This window comes from Nyctereutes procyonoides, unplaced genomic scaffold, assembly GCF_905146905.1.
Source record: "Nyctereutes procyonoides isolate TBG_1078 unplaced genomic scaffold, NYPRO_anot_genome, whole genome shotgun sequence".
NCBI lineage: Eukaryota > Metazoa > Chordata > Mammalia > Carnivora > Canidae > Nyctereutes > Nyctereutes procyonoides.
In genome coordinates this window covers 65,648,404-65,670,306 of record NW_026575049.1, presented here as the reverse complement: position 1 = coordinate 65,670,306, position 21,903 = coordinate 65,648,404, and the positions used below count along the sequence as shown (strand labels likewise).

General features: G+C 41.0%; 1 pseudogene; it reads right to left on the bottom strand.

The window, feature by feature from the left end:
- LOC129512194 (thymosin beta-4-like) overlaps window positions 1–21,680 on the bottom strand; it is a 28,173-nt pseudogene extending 6,493 nt beyond the window's left edge.
- Between the last annotated feature and the right edge of the window lie 223 nt (window positions 21,681–21,903).

The window sequence follows — 21,903 nt, the reverse complement described above, 5'->3', positions numbered from 1 at the left end:
AAGAAAAAAGGAAAATATCAAACAAAAAAACAAAAAATCTAACTTTACACCTAAAGGAACTAGAAAAAGAAAAACAAAGCTCAACATTAGTAAAAGGAAGGAAATAAAGAGCAAGAAATAAATGAAATAGATGAATGAAATTAAAAGCTGGTTCTTGGGGATCGCTGGGTGGCTCAGTAGTTTAGCACCTGCCTTTGGCCCAGGGCGCTATCCTGGAGTCCCGGGATCGAGTCCCACGTCGGGCTCCCAGCATGGAGCCTGCTTCTCCCTCTGCCTGTGTCTCTGCCTCTCTCTCTCTCTCTCTCTCTCTCTCTCTCTCTGTCTATCATGGAAAAAAAAAAAGCTGGTTCTTTGAAATGATAAACAAAATTGACAAACCTTTAGCTAGACTAAGAAAAAAAAAAGAGGACTCAAATAAGATCAGAAATGAGAGAAGAAAAATTATAATACCACAGAAATACGAAGGATTTATCATAATTATATGCCAACAAACTGAACAAGCTAGAAGAGATGGGTAAACATGCAGTATTCCAAGACTAAATCATGAAGAAATAGAAAACCTGAAGATTGATTACTAGTAAAGAGATTGATTCAGTAATGAAAACCTCCCAGCAACCAAAGTCTGGGAGCACAGAGCTTCACTGGTGAATTCTACTAAACATTTAAAGATTTAATACTTGTCCTTAACAAACCCTTCCAAAAAACTGAAGAAAAGTATGCTTCCAAACTCATTTTGTGTGGTATTACCCTGTTACCAAAACCAGACAAGGACACCACACACACAAAAACAAAAGTATAGATTAATATCCTTAATGAATATGGATGCAAAAATAATAAAAAATACTAGTAAACTAAATCCAACAACACACTTAGAGAATCATACACCATGACCAATTAGGATTTATTGCAGGGGATACAAGGTGGTTCAGTATCTGCAAATCAATCAACATAATACACTACATTAACAAAATGAAAGATTAAGATAATGATGAGTAACCTAAAAAAATACACAAAAGAAAACAAAATGAAAGATTAAAATCATATGATCATCACAATAGATGCAGAAGGAGCACTGACAAAATTCAACATCCATTTACGATAAAAACTCTCAAAGTGGGTATAGAGGAAACATACCTTGACATAATGAAGGCTACGTATGACAAACTCACAGCTAACATTATGCCCAATGGTGAAAAGCTGAAACCTTTTCCTCTAAAATCAGGAACCAGACAACAATCTAGTCTCACCCCTTTTATTCAACATGATATTGGAAGTTCTAGCCATAGAAATTAGGCAAGAAAAAGAAATAAATGCCATTCATATTGGAAAGGAATAAGTAAAGCTGTTATTATTTGCAGATGACAGGATACTTAATATAGAAAACCCTAAAGATTCCACCAAAAACCTGTTAGAACTAATAAATGAATTCAGTAAAGTTTAAGGATAGAACATTAACTTACAGAAATCAGTGGCATTTCTACACACTAATGACAAATTATCAGAGAAATTAAGAAAATACAATACTATTTACAACTGCATCATCAAAAAAAAAACAAATAAATAAAATACCTAGGAATAAATTTAACCGAGGAGGTAAAAGACCTATCCACTGAAAACTACAAGACACTGATGGAGACTGAAGATGACACAAATAAATGGAAAGATATTCTGTGCTCATGGATTGGAAGAATATTGTTAAAATCCCCATATTACAATTCGATGTGATTCCTATCAAAATTCCAGTGACATTTTTTCACAGAACTAGAACAAATAATTTTTTAAAAGATTTTATTTATTTGACAGGAGAGAGGAGGAGAGAGAGAGAGAGGGAGAGAGCACAAGCAAGGGGAACAGCAGAGGGAGAGAGAAAAGCAGGCTCCCCACTGAGCAGGGAGTCCGACGCGGGACTCGATCCCAGGACCATGGGATCATGACCTGAGCTGAAAGCAGACACTCAACTAACTGAACCACCCAGGCACTCCTAGAACAAATAATTCTAAAATTTGTATGAAGTCACAAAAGATCCAGACAGCCGAAGCTGTTTTGTTCTTGAGAAAGAACAAGGCTGGAGGTATCCCGCTCTCTGACTTTAAAATATATTACAAAGCTATAAGAACAGACACACAGATCAGCAGAGCTAAGAGCCCAGAAATAAACTCATGTATACATAGACAATTAATTTACAATAAAGAAGCCAAAAATACACAATGGAAAAAAGATGGTCTCTTCAATAAATGGTGCTGGGAAAACTGGACCAACACATGCAAACAAAACTAGACCACTATCTTAAAATATACACAAAAATGAGCTTGAAATGGATTAAATACATGAATGTAAGACTTGAAAACATAAAATTCCTAAAAGAAAACATAGATAGTAAGCCCCTTTGACATCAGTCTTATGACATTTCTGTGGATTTGACCCCAAAGGTGAAGGAAAACAAGCAAAAATAAATAAATGGGATTAGATCAAATTATAAAGCTTATTCTGCACAGTAAAGAGAACCATCATCAAAACAAACAGGCATCCTGCTGAATGGGACAAGATATTGGCAAGTTGCATATCCAACAATGAGTTAATATCCAAAATATATAAAGAACTCATACAAGTTAACAACAACAAAAAACAATTAAAAAGGGGGGGCAGAGGATCTAAATAGACATCTTTGAGGGGATTGCTCTGTGATACCAACTTTACCTTAATAAAGTAAAAAAAAAAATTTACCTTTTCAGAATGTGACCACAAAAGAAAACCAAACAACCACAAATCCCCCTAAAACACTAATGACATCATAAATGAAAAGAGAATTGGGGGATCCCTGGGTGGCGCAGTGGTTTGGTGCCTGCCTTTGGCCCAGGGCGCGATTCTGGAGACCCGGGATCGAATCCCACATCGGGCTTCCGATGCATGGAGCCTGCTTCTCCCTCTGCCTGTGTCTCTGCCTCTCTCTCTCTGTGTGTGACTATCATAAATAAATAAAAAATAAAAAAAAATTATAAATGAAAAGAGAATTTTACTGTGTGTAAATTATTCCCTAATGTAAAAAATTAAAAAAAACAACAACAACCCAAGACAGGTGGATACCATTACCTTTCCCTTTTTAAAAAGCATTAGTATTTTCTGATTGTAATAGGACAATAGGCAAATTATAGACATTTTGGAGAAATGTACAAAGAATGTACATCCCATCCCTTGCAGAAAATACTTCCTCGCTATGATCTTTATGGACGCAAAAGACCCACATAAACTGGGACCATGCCGTACACATTTGCTTTCTGAAATATATTAAGCACATTTTTCGGTGTCATTCAATCATTTTCAAAACCGTGAAAACAATGCCCTCAGAGCCGAGGTCCAGTCTGACTCAAACATTACTCATATGCTTTCTTGTCTCTTTGAGTCACTTTTTTCTTTTTTTTTTTCCTTTCAGGGTTATCAATAAAAATCACAGTGCTATTAAAAAGGGAAGGTCTCTATTGCTCCTTGCAGCAAGGCGAACTGAACCTAACATATCCACGTGTTCTAGATAGTCCAGGGACACAACCTTGAGCATGGTCATCAGTGTCCAAGAGCTGACTAGGTTGCAAAAATAGAATACGATGGAGCGTTGCACTGGCACAGGGCTTTTACCCCAGTTAGATGAATCATTAACTCAGGTGCTCCGTGGTACAGGACACTTGCCTACCTTGGAAGCCAAACCAGGGAGAAAAGTAGAGTCTGAGGCAGCCTTCCTCTCCGAAGGAACAAAGCAAGAGAAATGACATAGCGAGGAGTTCCAAGCGCCACGTGGCCCGTCCAGCTGTCGGTTCTCTCACTACTCATGTCTTCCCTCTGACCTGTAAGGGAAAGGATTTTAAAGGATTTTAAAGGACTGTAAAGAAAAGCCCAAAATAGCCCTTTTCCCTCTTCAATGAACCAGTGGAACACTTTTAGGGGAAGCTGAGTGGGCTGTTGACTTATCTACTACAAAAATGGGGAAAAAAATCTAATTCAATGTTTAAATGTTTTATCTTTTCCAAAAATGAACTTTCCCTTTTCGTGGCCGGTGGTGATTTCTAGGTTAACGTGTGCTTTCTTTGGCAGCTGCAATGGGTAACAGGGATCATTTAATGATGTGAGCTTACTCAGCCAGAGGGGGGCGATCAGAAACAGGTCCCCAGGATTTCAAGTCAGTGACTTTGTGTTCATGTCCCATTTGTGGCTGCCAGATTCACCTGCCCCAGGGGAGCCAGGGGGAAACCACCTCAAAAACTTAGAGCAGCTCCCTACCACGTAACAAATAAAGTACAAACTCTTGTGTTCTTCAAGGTTGGCTCCGATGAGTGCTTCCTTTAAAACAGATGGTGTGTTTTTGCTTCTTGGTGGGGAAGTGCAAAGGTCGACCCAGGAGGTTACAAGAGTCTGGGTGGTGAGGGCAGCCACAGTTTTGTTTGGCAACCACAGTTTCCTCCAACCGGCTTTGCAGTAAAAAGTCTACAGCTCTTGAGGGATGACCCCTTGAGAAAAAAGCAGAGAGAACCAGCACTGGTAAAGAAATACAAAACCCCTAAAATGACTCTCTCTGGATTCAAATTTAGGCAATCATTTTCAGCTCTTCTCAACACTCATCCCTGGGTCTTCTTATTACCTGGAAAGAAACTAGAATACTTGCAGGACTACTATATTTTTTCAATTACCACCAGATAAAAGTTACAGATTAAAAGTTCTCATCTGATTTCACTTCACCAAATGGTTGATATTTTTCTGCTTCCTGTTAACAAGATATCAAATGCTAGGCTAGCTGCTGGCAAAACATTCTTTTAAAAGATTTTTTTAAATTTTTTATTTATTTGAGAGAGAGCGTACAAGCAACGAGGAGAGACAGAGGGAGAGGGAGAAGCAAATTCCCCATCAATGTGGGATCATGACCTCAACCAAATGCAGCCACTTAACGAACTGAACCAACTGGGGACCCTTAACTAATCATTTTTAGTGGTATATATGTTTCTTTTTCATCAGCTTTATAGGAAATGTTTGAAGACAAAAGTAACTCCAATTTAGCTTTCTGGCCTGCTTAGAAAACTCCCAGTCCAATCTAGATTATTTGAATATGTTCCATGCAGTGTCTGGAACATGGTGCTTTGCAAATAAATCTAAATATGAAAAATAAAGTAATAAAACATTAGGAGAAAAGATGAGAGAATATTTGTATAACTTTGTGGGTGTGGCAGTCTTCTTAAGCAAGATGAGAAACCTAGAAAAATTAAAGGGAAAAAAATAGCCATGTTTGACTACATAAAAATTAATTTTTTTTTGCTAGGCAGAAGAAATCATAACCAAAGTGAAAGGAGAAGGTGAGAGAAAATGTTTGCAATAAAAATGACAAAAAATGATAAATATCTTAATAAACCAAGGCTTCAACAAATTAATAAACAAGAGACAATACAATAAAAAAAATGAGCCAGTGTTAGGAAAAGGCAATTCATAAAAGAGGAAGTAAGAGCAGATGCTCGTTTATTAGGAGTCAGGAAAATGCAGGAACATAAATATATGCATGAAAAGGTATAAAAATACCCAATGGATGAGGGGTTGCCTCAGGGTCTAGGGACCTAGGGGAGGGTAACATGCCTGGGATTAGAAGTCGAAAGGGCTTTCAACTTTAACTGCAATATTTATTTCTTCTATTAAAATACATTAAGATTTAAGGGGAATGTGATAAAATGGTAACCATTATCAAAATTGTGTCTTTTGGTTAACATATAGGTGCATTTTTGTTGGGTATCTGCCTAGGAGTGGAATTACAAGGTCATAGGATTTCTATAGGTCTAAAAATGTTCTGTTTCTCAATCTGGGTATTGGTTACAGGGGTGCTTAGTTTATGAAAATTCACTGAGATATATATTTATGACATGTGCATTTCAATAAAAAGTTAAATAATAACAAAACAAGAAGTATAAGGCAATACTGCTTTGCAGCAGCCACCAGCATGGCTAACCTAAAACAGCAGAAAATGCCGAGTGTTGCTAAGGATATACAGCAACTGGGTTACTCACATATTACTAGCAAAAATATACCTTTGTACAATCCCTCTGGAAAACTTGATGTTATCTACGAACAGAGAAAATTTGCATACAAATTTATATATGTTGACTTGGTGGGATATTCCGGAGAAGTTAAATGAGGAAAGCGAGTTGTATATAAACTGTCCTCATTTTTTTTTGTAAAAAAAAAACAAAGACAAAACTGCCTTTATGTTCATGGAAGTATGCAAGGGCACGAAGAAAAGACTCCAAGTAAGTTAATCAAAATTTTAATATGGGAGGGTAAGATTAAATGGGGAATGAGGAGAGAGGTGATCAGCTTTTTCTCTCTCTCTCTCTTTTTTTTTTTTTAGTCAGCTCTGTATTGTCTGACTTGCTAAAACTAGAATTGTTTTGGGGGTAATTCATATACAATAAAACTCACCATTTTAAAATAAATAATTCAGTAATTTTTAGTATGTCCACCAACTTGCACAAAGTATTGCCACTAAGAAGATTTTATTTTATTTTATTTTATTTTTTAGAAGATTTTAATAACTCCCCTCTTTACCACCACCCTTTCCCCACCAAAAATGTATACTCATCAGCAGTCAGTCCTGATTCCTCCGGCCTCCCAGCCTCTGGCAACCACTAGTCTACCCTGTGTCTCTATAGGTTGCTTGGTCTGCACATTTTGTATAAATAGAATTATGTAACACCTATGTGACTTTTTGTGTCTGGCTTCTTCCCCTTGGCATGCTTCTAATGTTCAAGCATGTTATAGCATGTATCAATGGTCTGTGGCTTTTTATGGCTGAATCATATTCCATTGAATGGATATAGTATGTTTTATTTATCCATTCAACACCTGCTGAAATCAACACCTGATACCACTTAGATACTCCAGAATAGTCTTATTTTTAAGGTCATCTGAATAGCAAACTCAATTCCCCTTTACCTTCTAAAGCTAATATAGTCATAGCTTCTGGGGATTAGGATGTGGACGTCTTTTCTCTGGGTGGGGGGCATTATTCTGTCTACCAAGTTCCTCATCACAAATGTTGAATCAGGGGACCCCTCTTACACTGTTGGTGGGGAGGCAAACTGGTGCAGCTGCTCTGCCAAATCGTATGTAGCTTCCTCAAAAAGTTAAAAATAGAACTACCCTATGACTCAGCAGTTGCACTACTAGGTATTTTTATCCAATGGATACTAAAATATTGATTTGAAGGGGCACACGCACTCCAATGTTTATAGCATCACTATCAATGATAGCCGAATTATGGAAAAAGCCCAAATGTCCACCAATTTATGGATGTATAAAGAAGGTATGGTACACACACACACACACACACACACACACACACACACCATGGACTATTCCTCAGCCATCAAAAAGAATGAAATCTTGCCATTGCAATGCTGTGGGTGGAACTAGTGAAACAAGCCAGTTTGAGAAAGACAAATACCATATGATTCTACTCAAATGTGGAATTTAAAAAACAAGACAGATGAACATAGAGGAAAGGAAGGGAAAATAAAAAAAACAGGGAAGCAAACTATAAGAGACTCTTAACTATAGAGAACAAACTGAGGGTTGCTGTAGGGGAGGCAGGTTAGGGGATGGGGTAACCAGGTGATGGATATATTTTTTTAATTTTTATTTACTTATGATAGTCACACACACACAGAGAGAGAGAGGCAGAGACACAGGCAGAGGGAGGAGCAGGCTCCATGCACCGGGAGCCCGATGTGGGATTCGATCCTGGGTCTCCAGGATGGCGCCCTGGGCCAAAGGCAGGCGCCAAACTGCTGCGCCACCCAGGGATCCCCAGGTGATGGGTATTAAGGAGGGCACTTGTCATGGTGAGCACTGGGTGTTATAGGTAAGTGATGAATCACTAAATTCTATACCTGAAACCAATACCATACTATGTTTTAACTAGAATTTAAATAAAATCCTTGGAAGACCAAAAAAAAAAAAAAAAAAGGAAAGAAAACCCCCCCAAACTTTCAATTAGAATGCAAATATTTTTTAATAGTTTACATTGATGTTGATTAAATGAGTTGCTTTACAATCTTATAGCAGGTAAGTGACAGGGTTAGGCAGAGGACACAGGTGTTTAGGTTCCCTGTGTGGTGATCCATTTGCCTCATGTTTCATTCAAGAAATATACACTAAGGGGCACCTCCATGGCTCAGTCAGTTAAGCAGCTGACTCGATTTTGGCTCAGGTCATGATCTCAAGGTCTTGGGATCGAGCCCTGGGTCAGGCTCCATGGTCATTGGGGAGTCTGCTTGAGGATTTCTCTCCCTCTGCCCTTCCCCCTGCCTGCACACTCTCTTTATCAAATAAATAAATCTTTTAAAAATAGTAATACAGGAGCAGCCGGGTGGCTCAGGAGTTTAGCGCCTGCCTTCAGTCCAGGGCGTGATCCTGGAGACCTGGGATCGAGTCCCACGTCGGGCTCCCTGCATGGAGCCTGCTTCTCCCTCTGCCTGTGTGTGTGTGTGTGTGTGTGTGTGTGTGTGTGTCTGTGTCTCTCATGACTCTCACGAATAAATAAATAAATAAATAAAATCTTTAAAAATAAAAAATAAAATAGTAATATATATTGAGCACTTAGACAATGTGGCATATAACACTATGCTGTTTTAATAAGGACATTTCAGAAAACCAGCTTATTGGGTTTTGAGTTCAAAATCTGCAATATTTTAAGCTTTTAAATATTTTTAAAAGAAAATTAATTTTTAAAGATTTCATTTATTTATTTGAGAGAGAGAGAGAAATATGAGCAGGGGGGAGGAGCAGAGGGAGAGAGAGAGGCTGACTCCCCACTGAGCAAGGAGCCTGACTCTGGGCTCCATCCCAGGACCCCAGGATCATCACCTGAGCCAAAGGGAGATGCTTAACTGACTCTGCCACCCAGGTGCCCCTTAAAAGAAAATTTAAAGATAGCTAATTACTTGTAAAGAACTGACAGTTCAAAGTTTACTGTTGGAGTGAAGTCAAAAGCCATTCAATGACCCAGACTGTGAGGCCGAGGCAGGAAATGCTGGTTGGTAGGAAAGAGGCAAGCGGGGTGGAACACAATCAGTGTCGGAGCACCAGTCCTCGCAGGGCCGCTCACAAAATGAGCAAGGGGCTTGTACAAGAAACAGAATTCTCTAGAATTCTAGAGTCGATGTCAAAACAGAGGGAAAGGTATCCATGCAGTTGCAACCAGGAAAGCTCAGTATGTGGCTGAAACAAGGGAAAAAATAACAGCTTGTAGAGGAGCATGTGCTATAGAGTTAGTTCATTCATTTATTCAGCCATTGAACAGCATAAGCTCCAGGCCTTGGGCCTGGGTCGGGAGCGTGGCTCTGAGGGGAGCTTGGGACCCCTAATCAAGCCACCTTCCGCCAGGTCCAGGTCGTCCCCTGGATGAGGGCTGCCACCCGGGGAGGCCGTAGGGCCTGGCAGCCCATGCCCCCCCCAGTCCTGCCCCTGCCCTCCCCACCCCACTCATAGGACCATCCCCTCCCTGTCCTCTTCAGTTCTCCGTGTCACCCCACCCTCCACCTTGTCCCACGGAGCTTGGCTTCTCCCCTCCCCCAGCTACCAAGATAATCCTCAAGCTGTAATAACCCCAAACAGTCCACTTCCCAGGTTGGCTTTTTCCAGTAACGCTGTCAGGGTGAGGCAGGTACTGGGGCCTGGAAGAGGGCAGGAGAGGAGGTGCACAGGGCCGGGTGAGGAGGGGGAGCAAGACCCCCCCAGCCCCCGTCCTCTTCAAAGGGCAGTGTGGTGCTGTGGTTAGGATCCTGAGTCTGCAGCTCAGTTGCCCCCCTTGCCCCCCGTAACAGGGATGGAGCACTCAGAGCAGCACCTCCCATGTGACAAATGCTCGGCGTGCTAGCTGAAAGCATGATTTGGGGAACCCCGCGTCCCCGGGCCACCAAGGCAGGCCTGGCCGGTTCTCAGCTTCCCTCTGCGGCTCTAGCCCCCATGGCCTGCCGGTCGCTCTTAGGCAGAACTCAGCATATGCCATGTCCCAAGACGACCCGCCGCTCCTAGGGCCAGCAGCCTAAATTCACTTTAAGTGGAAAAAGAAGGTTGGTGTCCAAGGGACACATCTGCAAAGGCCCCCTGGGAGATGACCTGGGAGGTTGTTGTGCAGAGCGATTTCATTCCTCTTCCCTCAACTCCCTGCTCCTGGGCCTGGCCCGGGGCCTGCTTCGGCCTCAGAAGCCCGTTTCAGTGCCTTTCCACTGAGAGACATCCCTTGGCAGCCCTCCTAGAATGTGCAAGCCGCTCCTGTTAAAATAGAATCCTTCTTTTTGCTTTGGTCCTTCTGCATTTAGTATACAGCGTCCTGGGGGGAAAATAGTCATCGTAGGCCTTCTTCCCACTTCCGCCCATTCCTCTGCTCCAGTCTTCTCTTCTGGCCCCTCTCCTTTCCCTTTGATCATCTCTGTTCTCCGTTTCCTCCTCGAATGTCCCTGGAGGGCTCCGGAGGGAGCTGCTGTGGCCCGGGGCCTGGGTGTCGTTCGGAACCAGGCAGCCCAAGGGTAGCAAATAGGTTTGATTTTCTGAACCTGGTGCTGGGCTGAAAAGGGAGAGTGGGGAGTTCTTGGGTGAAGACCCCAAGCTGAAGAAAGAAGCAACCGAGTCCAAGGCCGGGGCATCCCTGAGCGGGCTCCCTCATTTCTGGCACAGTCCATGCCCTACCTTCCCCTGGAGCGGCCCGACTTACTCTCTCTTAGACTCAGAATAGAAGGCATGTTGGGGAACCCAAGCCTGGGCCCACTCTCAGTCTTCAATCCGGTGTCTTTTATCTCTGGGTTCCAGGCTGTAGATGATACCAGTCACTTATTATAAAGCACCTTTTTAATCTTGAATCCACTTCTGATTGATTCTGTTACTTGTTTCCAGAGTCCTGAAGGGAGAGGATCCAGGGTTCAAGAAGTTCAAGAATGGGCGAGATTTGCCATATTGCTTAGCAACCTGTCTCCAAAAATTTTTCAGAGTTCCGCCCAAGGACCAGGTACAGAGAGGAAGTCCGCTCTGAACCTACAGATAGCCTATTGATCTCGGCTGTTGTTCGACTGTGAGCAATATTTCAAGGGAAATAAAAGATTTTGGTATTTAACCACAATTTATTTTGTGTAGGTGGATGCGAATAGCACCTTTCAAAAAGAACAGTTCTCTATGTGATTAAAACAAAAATCAAGTTGTCATTCAGCTTTTTTTTCTAAATTAGTCTCGGAATGTGATTGGTTTACTTTAGTTTTGAAAACTGATTTATTTATTATTTATTTTTATTTTTATTTTATTTTATTTTATTTTATTTTATTTTATTTTATTTTATTTTATTTTATTTATTTTATTTTATTTTATTTTATTTATTTATGATAGTCACACACAGAGAGAGAGAGAGAGGCAGAGACATAGGCAGAGGGAGAAGCAGGCTCCATGCACCGGGAGCCCGATGTGGGATTCGATCCCGGGTCTCCAGGATCGTGCCCTGAGCCAAAGGCAGGCGCCAAACTGCTGCGCCACCCAGGGATCCCCTATTATTATTTTTTTAATTAAAAAAAATTTTTTTTTACAAATTCAGACAACAATTTTGAGACTTGGCTTCTCCATCACATAGAGAAGAAAATATAATTTTTCTTTGACTATTCTGAGTTAATGGCTGAGCCCTCTTTTAATAAAAGACAGATTAATGTAGTGAGAGAAAAACAAACAGAAGTTGATTAACACCTACACCTCATGTGTATGTAGGAGACACCCAGGGATGTGGCTGAGAGGTGGCTTAGAATTCAGGATTAAATATCATCTTAGGAAGAAAAGGGGAGGAAGAATGTAGGTCCCTTAGGAGAGAGTAAATGATTTTTAGGAAGGAGGAATGGGCCCTCAGAACAGATGGGAGGTATGAGGGTGTGTGACAAAGTTTGCCTGGGTGTGGTGTGGACTTCTCATTTCCTCACCTGTGATAAAAGTCAATCTTCTCAGGTGGGTGAAGATCCCAGGGAGAAGATTTTTTGACGACTGTGTTCCTTTTGGAGGATCTGGCTTTGGGCCGATGAGGGTTGTTCAGAGAAAGCCTCTCCCTGAATTATTATTATTATTTAAAGATTTTGGTTTTGTATTTATTCATGAGAGACACAGGTTGAGAGAGAGAGAGGCAGACACAGGCAGAGGGAGAAGCAGGCTCCATGCAGGGAGCCCGACGTTGGACACGATCCTGGGTCTCCAGGATCACACCCTGGGCCTAAGGCGGTGCTAAACCGCTGAGCCACCCGGGCTGCCCTTATTATTATTTTTTTAAATCAGTTTTTCAAACAACTTCAGCTCAACATAATCAAGATGCTAAAGTGGCATGTTTCGGGGTGGCATATTCTGTTTCTTTTCAATCTTGTATGGAGTCTGTGGCTCAGGGTTTAGTTGGTTGCTCATTTAAAAACAATCTGGAGTTACTGGATTCCTTTTACAATTATTCCAGTCTTTAGTAGACCAAGGGAAAAAATTAAATTGCCAGTGCACAAGTGTGAAGGAGAAAACTCCAAAGTTAGAAGGACAAGGCCCATGAATAGCTTTTGTATCTGTCTCTTTACATTTTGGTAAATGTAAGCAATCAGAAGAGATTCCTCTCTTGGTTTTTATCTCCCTCAGTGATTGCTCCTTCTAGGTTCTTCCTCTTCTCCCAGAACCCTTACCCTTGCTCTGCCCCAGGGCTCCTTCCTTAGCTCCATTTCTATCTGCATTCATTCCCCTGTTATCTCCTGGGGTCTTGTGACTTTATATTCCTGCCCGGAATGCGGGAGTGTTCGGGAGTGAAGCAACAGGATGCCTCCAACTCTCAAATGGCTACTTAAGCAAACAAAATAAAAATCTATATAAATAGAGAAGTAGAGGGTTGGAAATGACAAAATGTTAATAGTTATTGAAGGGAGGTAGAAGGGATACATATTAATTGTTTGTACATTTCTGTACATGTTAAAAGAATAGAAAGAAGTAAATTATCATCTCTGTACTAACTCCCAAATTATGTCTCCTGCCTGGACCTCTCTACTGAACTCCAGATTTGCATATCCAATTGGCCCCTGGCTTCTGCATTTGGATGTCAAAGGAGTATGTCCAAACTGAACTCTTGATCTGCCCTCCTCCCAGAAACCCTGTCCCAGCTGCAGCTTCCACACCTCAGTTGATGACAACTCATTTCTCAAGCCCAAGCCTCTGGAGATATGGTGACTCTTGTCTTTCTCTTCCAGTCCTTCGGGAAATCCCAATCTGTTGGCTCTGTCTGCAGAGCATGCCCAGAACGTGACCAGTCTCGCTGCCACCACCACTCTAGGCCCTGGTCTAAACCACTCCTAGCCCCCAGCCCTTCCCCAGACCATTCCAGTCGCCTCCCGAGTCATCTCTACATGTCGGCCTTGTCCTCCTCGGTCTGTTCTCAACCAAGAAGCCAGGGTGACTCTCCCAAAATGGATTCACATTGTGTTCCTGCCCTACTCAAGAGCAAAGTCTCACCCAGGGTAGACAAGGAAAGACTGGAAGCTGAAATTCTTCAACAGCCCCAGGCCCTCCGTGGTTTCCTCCTACTTCCCTCCTGGCCCACCATGCTCCAGTCCCTCTGGCCTCCTCTGTTGTTTCTGGAATGAACCAAGATGCTCCTGCTTTCTTGGGACTCTGTACTGGCTGTTACCTCTTCCTGGAAGTCTTCTTCCCCCAATTTTTGCACATTTTCCAAGTCTTTGCTTATTGTTACTTCTTAACAAAGCCTGCTCTCATAAATGCAGCCTGCTCCTCCACTCATGCTAGATCCATCCAACTTTGCTCTTATTCCCTGTAGCTCTCACCACCGTCTACACCCGACCTAATGTACCGACGTAATGTATTTATCAGCTGTCTCTCCACTTGAACATCGGCTCAATGAGGATAGGGGTGTTTTGCTGTTGTCAAATGCCCTGTATCTGGTCCAACATGGGGCCTGGCATGCACTGAATATTTGCACAATGAATGAACTGAATGAATAGTCACACGTTGATTGTATTGCTTGAGAAAGAACCTGTAATGTGAGCTTTATGGGGCCATAAATTAAACTTAAGTCAAAACTCTTTCAAATCCAGAACTACACTCTCACTCCAGCTTGGTCTTTATTTTCTTACTTCAGTGGCACAAAGCTGCCTGTGAATGGGCTCTTGTATGAATGATTTCATTGATCTTTTTATTCCGCATGTTGCAATTCTTGGAACGCCTGTCAATTTAGCTGTTTCATTGATTTCACTTAGTACTTCCTTAAAGTGAAAGGACACTACTTAATATGTGAGAATCAGTGTGAATTAAAGTCAGAGTAAGAATAAAACCCGTTAAACTGGCCGAATTCTAGCAAGTGTCACATGGGATGTGAAGCTGTACCCTTTAAAAAAAAATTATTTATTTGATGGAGGGAGAGGGAGGCAGAGGGAGAGAGAGAAGTAGGCTCCCTACTGAGCGGGGAGCCTGATGCGGGGACTTGATCCCAGGACCCTGGGATCATGACCTGAGCTGAAGGCAGACACTTAATCGACTGAGGCCCCCAGGTGCCCCTGAAGATGCACCTTTGATATCCATTCTCTCTAAAACTCACCCCACACACTCTACGTTCAGTAACAAGCTGTGTTCTTAAATGTTATTAACCCCTTTGGGCCAGCATAAAAAATTTCTTTTTGGTAACATAATAGATTTCTTCCAACCTTTCTTGGCTGATTCCTTATATAGCAGAAGCAGAGTTATCATTATACTCCCAGGAAGAGCTATTTTTATAATGCAACACCCTTCTTTTCTACAGTAATTCTGCTACTATTAATAGTCTCTTCTAGAAGGTTGCCCCATTTTTTTTTTCTGGCTTGACCATATTCATAGACATGTTAAATGCCTTTCTTGGTTTCTCAAACTGAGTCTCACAGTTTTAAATGAAGGAAACCGAATGGTTAGGGAGTAGAATAAATTCAGATTATCCTTCAAACTCCATCTCTTCCTTTTCTAATAGGACATGAAATTTGGTGAATTCAGAGGAAAACAGAGCTAAAATAAAGCATTAGGGGCATCTGGGTGGCTCAGTCAGCTAAGTATCTGCCTTCTGCTCAGGTCAGATTTCAGGGTCCTGGGATGGAGCCTCACGTTGGGCTCCCCACTGAGTGGAGAGCCTGCTTCTCCCCCTCCTTCTGCCTCTCTCTACCATTCATGCTCTCTCTCTCTCCAACAATGAATAAAATCTTTTAAAAAATAAAATAAAGCACTAAATGGAAATGAATTGTATAGAAGTAAGTTGAGCAGGGGTTTACAAAAAGGTCTGATCCTTGAAAGAGAGGATGGTAAAGCTAATGTGCCAACTGTGTTTTGGACACCTTTCTTGTTTTCCACCTGGTCACTTGCTAATAATGTACTGCCAGGGGACAAGGTGCACGGCGGGCAATTCATAACTACTCTTTTGGGCAGCCCGATATTATGTCTTCTGATATAATACAAGGAAGTAACAATATCACCTATGACAGTCTAGCAAAAAACGTTTAATTGGAGCATGTTAAGCTTTTGGATCCAATTTACAATTTGTGGGTAATACAAGGGATAGAGGATCAAGCTAATATACCCAAGCAAGCAATCAGATGAAACCAGAAAGTGGGACAACTGGCTGCAGTTCTTCACTAAGTCAGTGTCATGCCTCAACAGCCTGGGCTAGATGAAAAGAGATTTAGAGGACAGAATAACCAGACGCAATGGAAAGGGACTGAATTTTCTTGAATAAACCAATTTGGGATCTGGGAGTCAACGCAGATGAAATTTAGTAAAATGGACAGAGAATGCAGACCGAAAAACAAGTAGGTTACAAAGCAGTATGTACAACATAATCTAATTTTAGTTAATAATTACAAAGATAAGGATTTAGAATATGCACTCATGTGATGAGCTCTGGTTTTTATTTTTGCTTACCTGCATTTCAGTTTTTTCACTACAAATATACTATATCTGGAATAAGAAGAAGTCATTTAATAAATGTTGGAAAGTACTCTTTTACTTCCATAGACTAGGCTTGGTCCTATTTCATCTTGCTATGATCTCTTACAGTTTATTCTCTATATGGAAAAAAAGTAATACCACCTAGAAAGACAATGGTCAAGTGGTTTAATTGTGAGAGGAATTCAAGGTCGTATATTATATTCCTAAGCTAGTTATTCATTGATACTAATGAATGTTGCACCAAATGATGTTTAATAGTGTGTAGACAGCTTATGCACAGCAATTCTGTTTGTGCTTCACTCTAAATTCTGATGACTTTATGCATTGTTAGGTATTTTATATTCAATAAACACTTGTTGATGATCATATGTAGGAAATTTTAAATTAGAAGATTTCGTCTTTGTTTCCATAAGCACTACAATTTGGAAACAAAGTTATGTGTTTCTGTCCTCATTTTCATTTTATTCTGGGTACAAGCAGATGACCTAGTTACTGTTTCCCGGTATTAAAGTAATTATATGCGGACACTGGTGCTCCTGCTATTTCTACTTCTAAGGGTTCTTCAGAACAGAAATGGCAGCAGACTTGGAGCTAGCAAACTTGAATTCCAGTCCCAGGTCAGTAACTAACCAGCTTAGTGTTTCGTGTATTTGAGGTGAAGAAGCAAGGGTAGAAGAAATCTAGAGTTCCTTCTAGCTCCAGAATTCCATAACCCTAAAGCACTGCTTTCTTATATTTTTTCCAAAATGAGATTCTCCATTCCAAAACAAACAAATGAACAGCAAAACTCCATGTATATTGTGAGGCTTTAGCCAGGAAGTCCTTTGTATGAGTGGCATGGCATTCCATAATTTGCATATGATGATTCATAAAGAGATTGAAACCAGAAGTTATTGTTATTTATTTCTATTTCCAGAACAAGTAAAAGTAATAGGTTACTTCTAGTTCTACCGATTACCTAGTAGATTCCAATATATATCCCAGTATATCCGATGATGGCTAATAGCTGCATTATCCATCACAAGGAAATACAAGTTCATAATTCAGGTTAGGTAATGTTTACAAATCTAAGAAGCCTTTCTTTGATTTTCATGGGCTGTGGGTAAGGCTTACTTGGGCTTAAATGACAGTTTTGAACACTTTCTGCTTATTTTCCAAAACTTTTTTTTTTTAAGATTTATTTAGTTATTTGAGAGAGAGAAAGAGAGAGCACACGTGCATATGTGTGCAGGGGAGGGGCAGAGGGAGAGGGCAGAGAATCCTCAAGCAGACTCCCAATCCTGGGACCTTGAGATCATGACCTGAGCAAAATCAAGAGTCAGAAGCGTAACCGACTGAGCCACCCAGGTGAGCCCTTCCAACCATTCTACTGAGTTCCTCATTTTTACTTTTTTATTTTTAACTTCTAGGACCATTCTCTAAATGTTTTCTTTTTCTCCCCCAGTAGCACACTGTTCTTGTTTTGTGGTTACCTATTGGCTGCACCCTGCATTATCCCTGTTTCCAACAAGTTTCTTTTTTTCTGTTTGTTGTCCTGCTCCATGTTTTGACATTAGAAGCTTCTTTCTGATATGTCAGTCCTCAGGTGTCTGCTTTTCTTCTGTTGGATTCTTTTTGTTATTGAGTGGTAATTGTATTTTTAAACTGCACCCTTATCAGATATATGACTTGCAAATATTTTCTCCCATTCTGTAGATTGCCTTTTCACTTTTCCTTTAATACACAAAAGTTTTAATTTTTGACAAAATCCAACGTAGTTTTTTTTGTTGTTGTTGTTGTAGCTTATGTTTTTGGTGTTATGACTAAGAAACCATTGCCTAATCCAAGATCGTGTGCATTTTCCTGTTTTATGTTTTCTCCTGAGAGTTTTATATTTTCAGCAGTTATATTTCAGATCCATTTTGAGTTAATTTTGTGTATGATGTGAGGTGAGAGCTCACTGATTTCTTTTACTTTTGCATATCCAGTTGTCTCAGCACCATTTTTGAAAAGATTATCCTTTCTCCCATTGAATAGTCTGTGGCACCCTTGTTGAAAATCAATTGGCCATCAATGTATTATTTGTGGACTTCAGTTCCTTCCCAATGATCTGTATATCTATCTGCATGCAAATATACACTCTCTTGATTACTATAGATTTGTACAGTTTTGCAATCAGTTAAGTGTGAGGCTTCCAGCTTTTTCTTTTTTCAAGATTGTTTTGACTTATTTGAGGTCTCTTACACTTCCATATGAATTTCTGAAGAAAAGATTATTGAGATTTTTAAAAAAGATTTTATTTATTTATTTATTTATTTATTGGAGAGAGAGAGAGAGAGAGAGAGAGAGAAAGGGAGAACTTGAGTTGGGGGGGGACAGAGGGAGAGAATCTCGAGCAGACTGCACTGATTGTAGAGCTGGAAGCCCAGATCTCACGGCCTTGAGATCATGACATGAGCTGAAATCAAGAGTTGGATGTTTAACCCATTGAGCCACCCAGGCACCTGAAGGCTATTGTGATTTCGGTGGAGATTGCAGGAAATCCATAGATCACTTTGGATAGTATTGCCACATTAACAATATTAAATTGCCCAGTCCATAAACCTAGGATGTCTTTCTATTTACTTAGGTCTTCGTTAATTTTTTTCAGCAACGTTTTTTAGTTTCAGGGTACAAGTTTGCACTTCCTTGGTTGCCTTCATCCTAAGTATTTTATTCTTTCTAATATAAGTGGAGTTGTTTTCTTAATTTCATTTTTGGATTGTTCATTGCTGGTGTGTGGAAAGACAACTAATTTTTGTGGGTTCATCTTGTGTCTTGTAACTTTGCTGCATTCATTTATTAGCTTTAATAGTTTCTTTGTGGATTCTTTAGGATGTTCTATATATAGGGTCATGTCATCTGCAAAAAGAGATAATTTTACTTCTTCCTTTCCAATTTGAGTGACACACACACACACACACACACACACACATTTTTAACCTAATTACTCTGGCTAAAATATCCAGTACCATATTGAATAGAATTGGTGAAAGTGGGTGTTCTTGTCTTCTTCCCAATCTTACAATGCTCTTATTTAAAAGGGAGCATAGGGAGCAGCCCCGGTGGTCCAGTGGTTTAGCGCTGTTTTCAGCCCAGGGCATGATCCTGGGGACCCGGGATTGAGCCCCACGACAGTCTCCCTGCGTGGAGCCTGTTTCTCCCTCTGCCCGTGTCTCTGCCTCTCTCTCTCTCTCTCTCTCCCTGTGTGTGTCTCTCATGAATAAATAAATAAAATCTTTAAAAAAAAAATGAAAGGGAGCATGGGGAAGCTGAAAATCGAATTTGAAGCTTCGGGTACATGCCTGGCCCTTACTGAAATGCTCTGTGGTTGATCTGGCTAGGCCAGTGGGTTGGGAGGCCTTTGATGTCATCAACCTTTAGATTTCTCTCGTCTGTTAAATTCCTTGCCTCCTGTGTTCCAGTTTCCAAAACTGTGTTGCTGTTGTCTCTTCTCTCTTTCTTCCTGTCCTTAAAAAAAAAAAAAAAAGAAAAGAAAAAATCCGATTGCATTACGTTATTGTTGTTTTATGGGGCAAAAAGTATTTACCATCTTCTTCAAAACTCCAGGAATGAAATTAATGGGTGTTGTGCCTGGTCTTGTTTGTCATTCCTCACTGAGGCCTAATTCAGTCCCATGAATAAAATATGCTTTTCACTTCTCAGGAGATTTTTAGAATTTCAAATGGATTGAAATTTTTCTTTAGACCTTTAAATGACCCAGAGATACCACTGACATGACCTACTGGCCCTGACAAGTGTTGTGGGGGACTGTCCCTTTGGAGTACCAGAGTTATCCAGTGATGTGGAAGGAGTTAGTCACCAGCTAATGGGAGCCACCAGTGTGGTTTCCATCCTGACTCACTATTTTTATGCCTTTTTTGCTTATTTGTGCCACAAAATAAACCCTAATTATAGGAGTGCCTGAGTAGCTCAGTTGCTTAAGTGTCCAACTCTTGATTTCAGCTCAGGTCATGATCTCAGGGTCATGAGATCAAGTTCCATGTTGGACTCTGCGCTCAGCAGAGAGTCTGCTTGAGATTCTCTCCCTCTGCCCCTGCCCCTCCCTGCACTCGCATGTGCATGCACACTCTCTCCGAAAGAAAGAAAGAAAGAAAGAAAGAAAGAAAGAAAGAAAGAAAAGAAAGAAAGAAATCTTAAAAAAAAAAACCCTCTAATTACAGAAACTGCCTGTGAATTAGCCTTGTATCACATCAGGAAAAATGTCCTTCTAGTAATCTAGTTCATTGGGAAGCTATGGCATCAAAAAGTCAGCAAGGGGCCTTCAACAGAGCCATATTTAAATATTTATCTCCTGCTTGGGTCTGGGAATCATTGGCTTCACTCGTTTTAGGACACAGGCTCTGAACCCTGAGTAAATGAGAATTATTTACAGAACTTGAAGAAGAATAAAGAGGAGGATAGGAAGAGGAATGGAAAAGGGAAGAGGAAAAGCTTGTCTTTAGTTTTCACTCGGCACTAATTAATTCAGAATATCTGGAGATGGAATATAGACAGTGGTATTTTTTAAAGCTCCCCTAGTGGTTCTAAAGTGCAGCAGGGTCAAGAGCCCTGACTTAAGGGGCCTACTGGAGAGAAATGTCTGGCTGAAGCTTCTGGGGGTTCTCCAGAGTTCCTTCTCTAGGTAGGGCCAAGCCAAAGGCACCTAGGCCACCTCACTTCAACTCTGAAAGTCTGGAAATGAAGCAACAAAATCTTTTGACTTTTCCTTTTGAGGAAATTACTTAAAATATGGAGATTTTATAAGAACTTAACCCTTGAGTGTGGCAAGCAATGCTTAGGAATTATACGGCACTCCTGACTTCATGTTTATACTCTTTTATTTTTTTCAGTAGGCTTTTACGCTCAGCATGGAGCCCACTGTGGGGCTAGAACTCACGACCCTGAAATCAAAACCTGACCTGAGATCAAGATCCTGACACTCAACCAACTGAGCTACTCAGGCCCCCCATGTGCTTATGCTCTTGAAAAGACAGTATAACATCTTTTATCCTCAATTTCCTTGTGTGTAAAAAAAGAGGATAAAAATTTCATAGAGCTCAATAAATAGCTGCTTTTCTATTGTTTGGAAAATAAAAATAAAATAAGGGGCAAAAATAAGAGTTTAAAAATGGTACTACCGAGGTAAAAGATGCTACAGAAAGGCTGTGCTGGGCATACTGTATATGATTAGCACTGTGTTTGGCAGGGAGTTGCGAGAATGGTGTTGCATAACAGTGCTTTGCAAACAATGTTCCTACAAATCACCTGGGGATCAAGTTAGGATGCAGATTCTGATTCAGTAGATTTAGTGTGGGCCTAAGAATCTGCATTTCTAACAAGCTCTAGGTAATGCTGATGCTGCCAATCCAGGGATCACACTTAATTTTTTTATTATTTCTTAAAAGATTGATTTATTTATTTGAGAGAGAGAGAGAGAGAGAAGGACTGCATAGGGAGGGACCAAGGGAGAGAGAGAGAAACAGAGGAGCTGTGTGGAGCCTGACATAGAGCCCAGTCCCACGACCCTGAGATCATGACCTGGGCCGAAATTGAGAGTTGGATGCTCAATTGACTGAGCCACCCAGGCGCCCCCAGGGACCACCCTTTAAAGAGCAAAGAAGAGGGCATGTCAGCCATGGTGCCTGCTGAAACTGACCTTCCTCCTCCATCGTCCCCCCTGACTGCACCCATGGGGCCTCTGACCCAAGAAGTCATCCACAGACTGGGCTTCAAAATACAAGATGATGCAGTGTAAGGGGGCCATGGTCATTCTTGGGCCACTCAGAGTAGAAATTTTCACCAGGCACAACCGAGTCACCAAGGGCAATGCCTGGAGCTCCCAAGGGGTCTGATAGTCTCTACAGTTCCGTTGTGTTTGTATCTAAAATACCC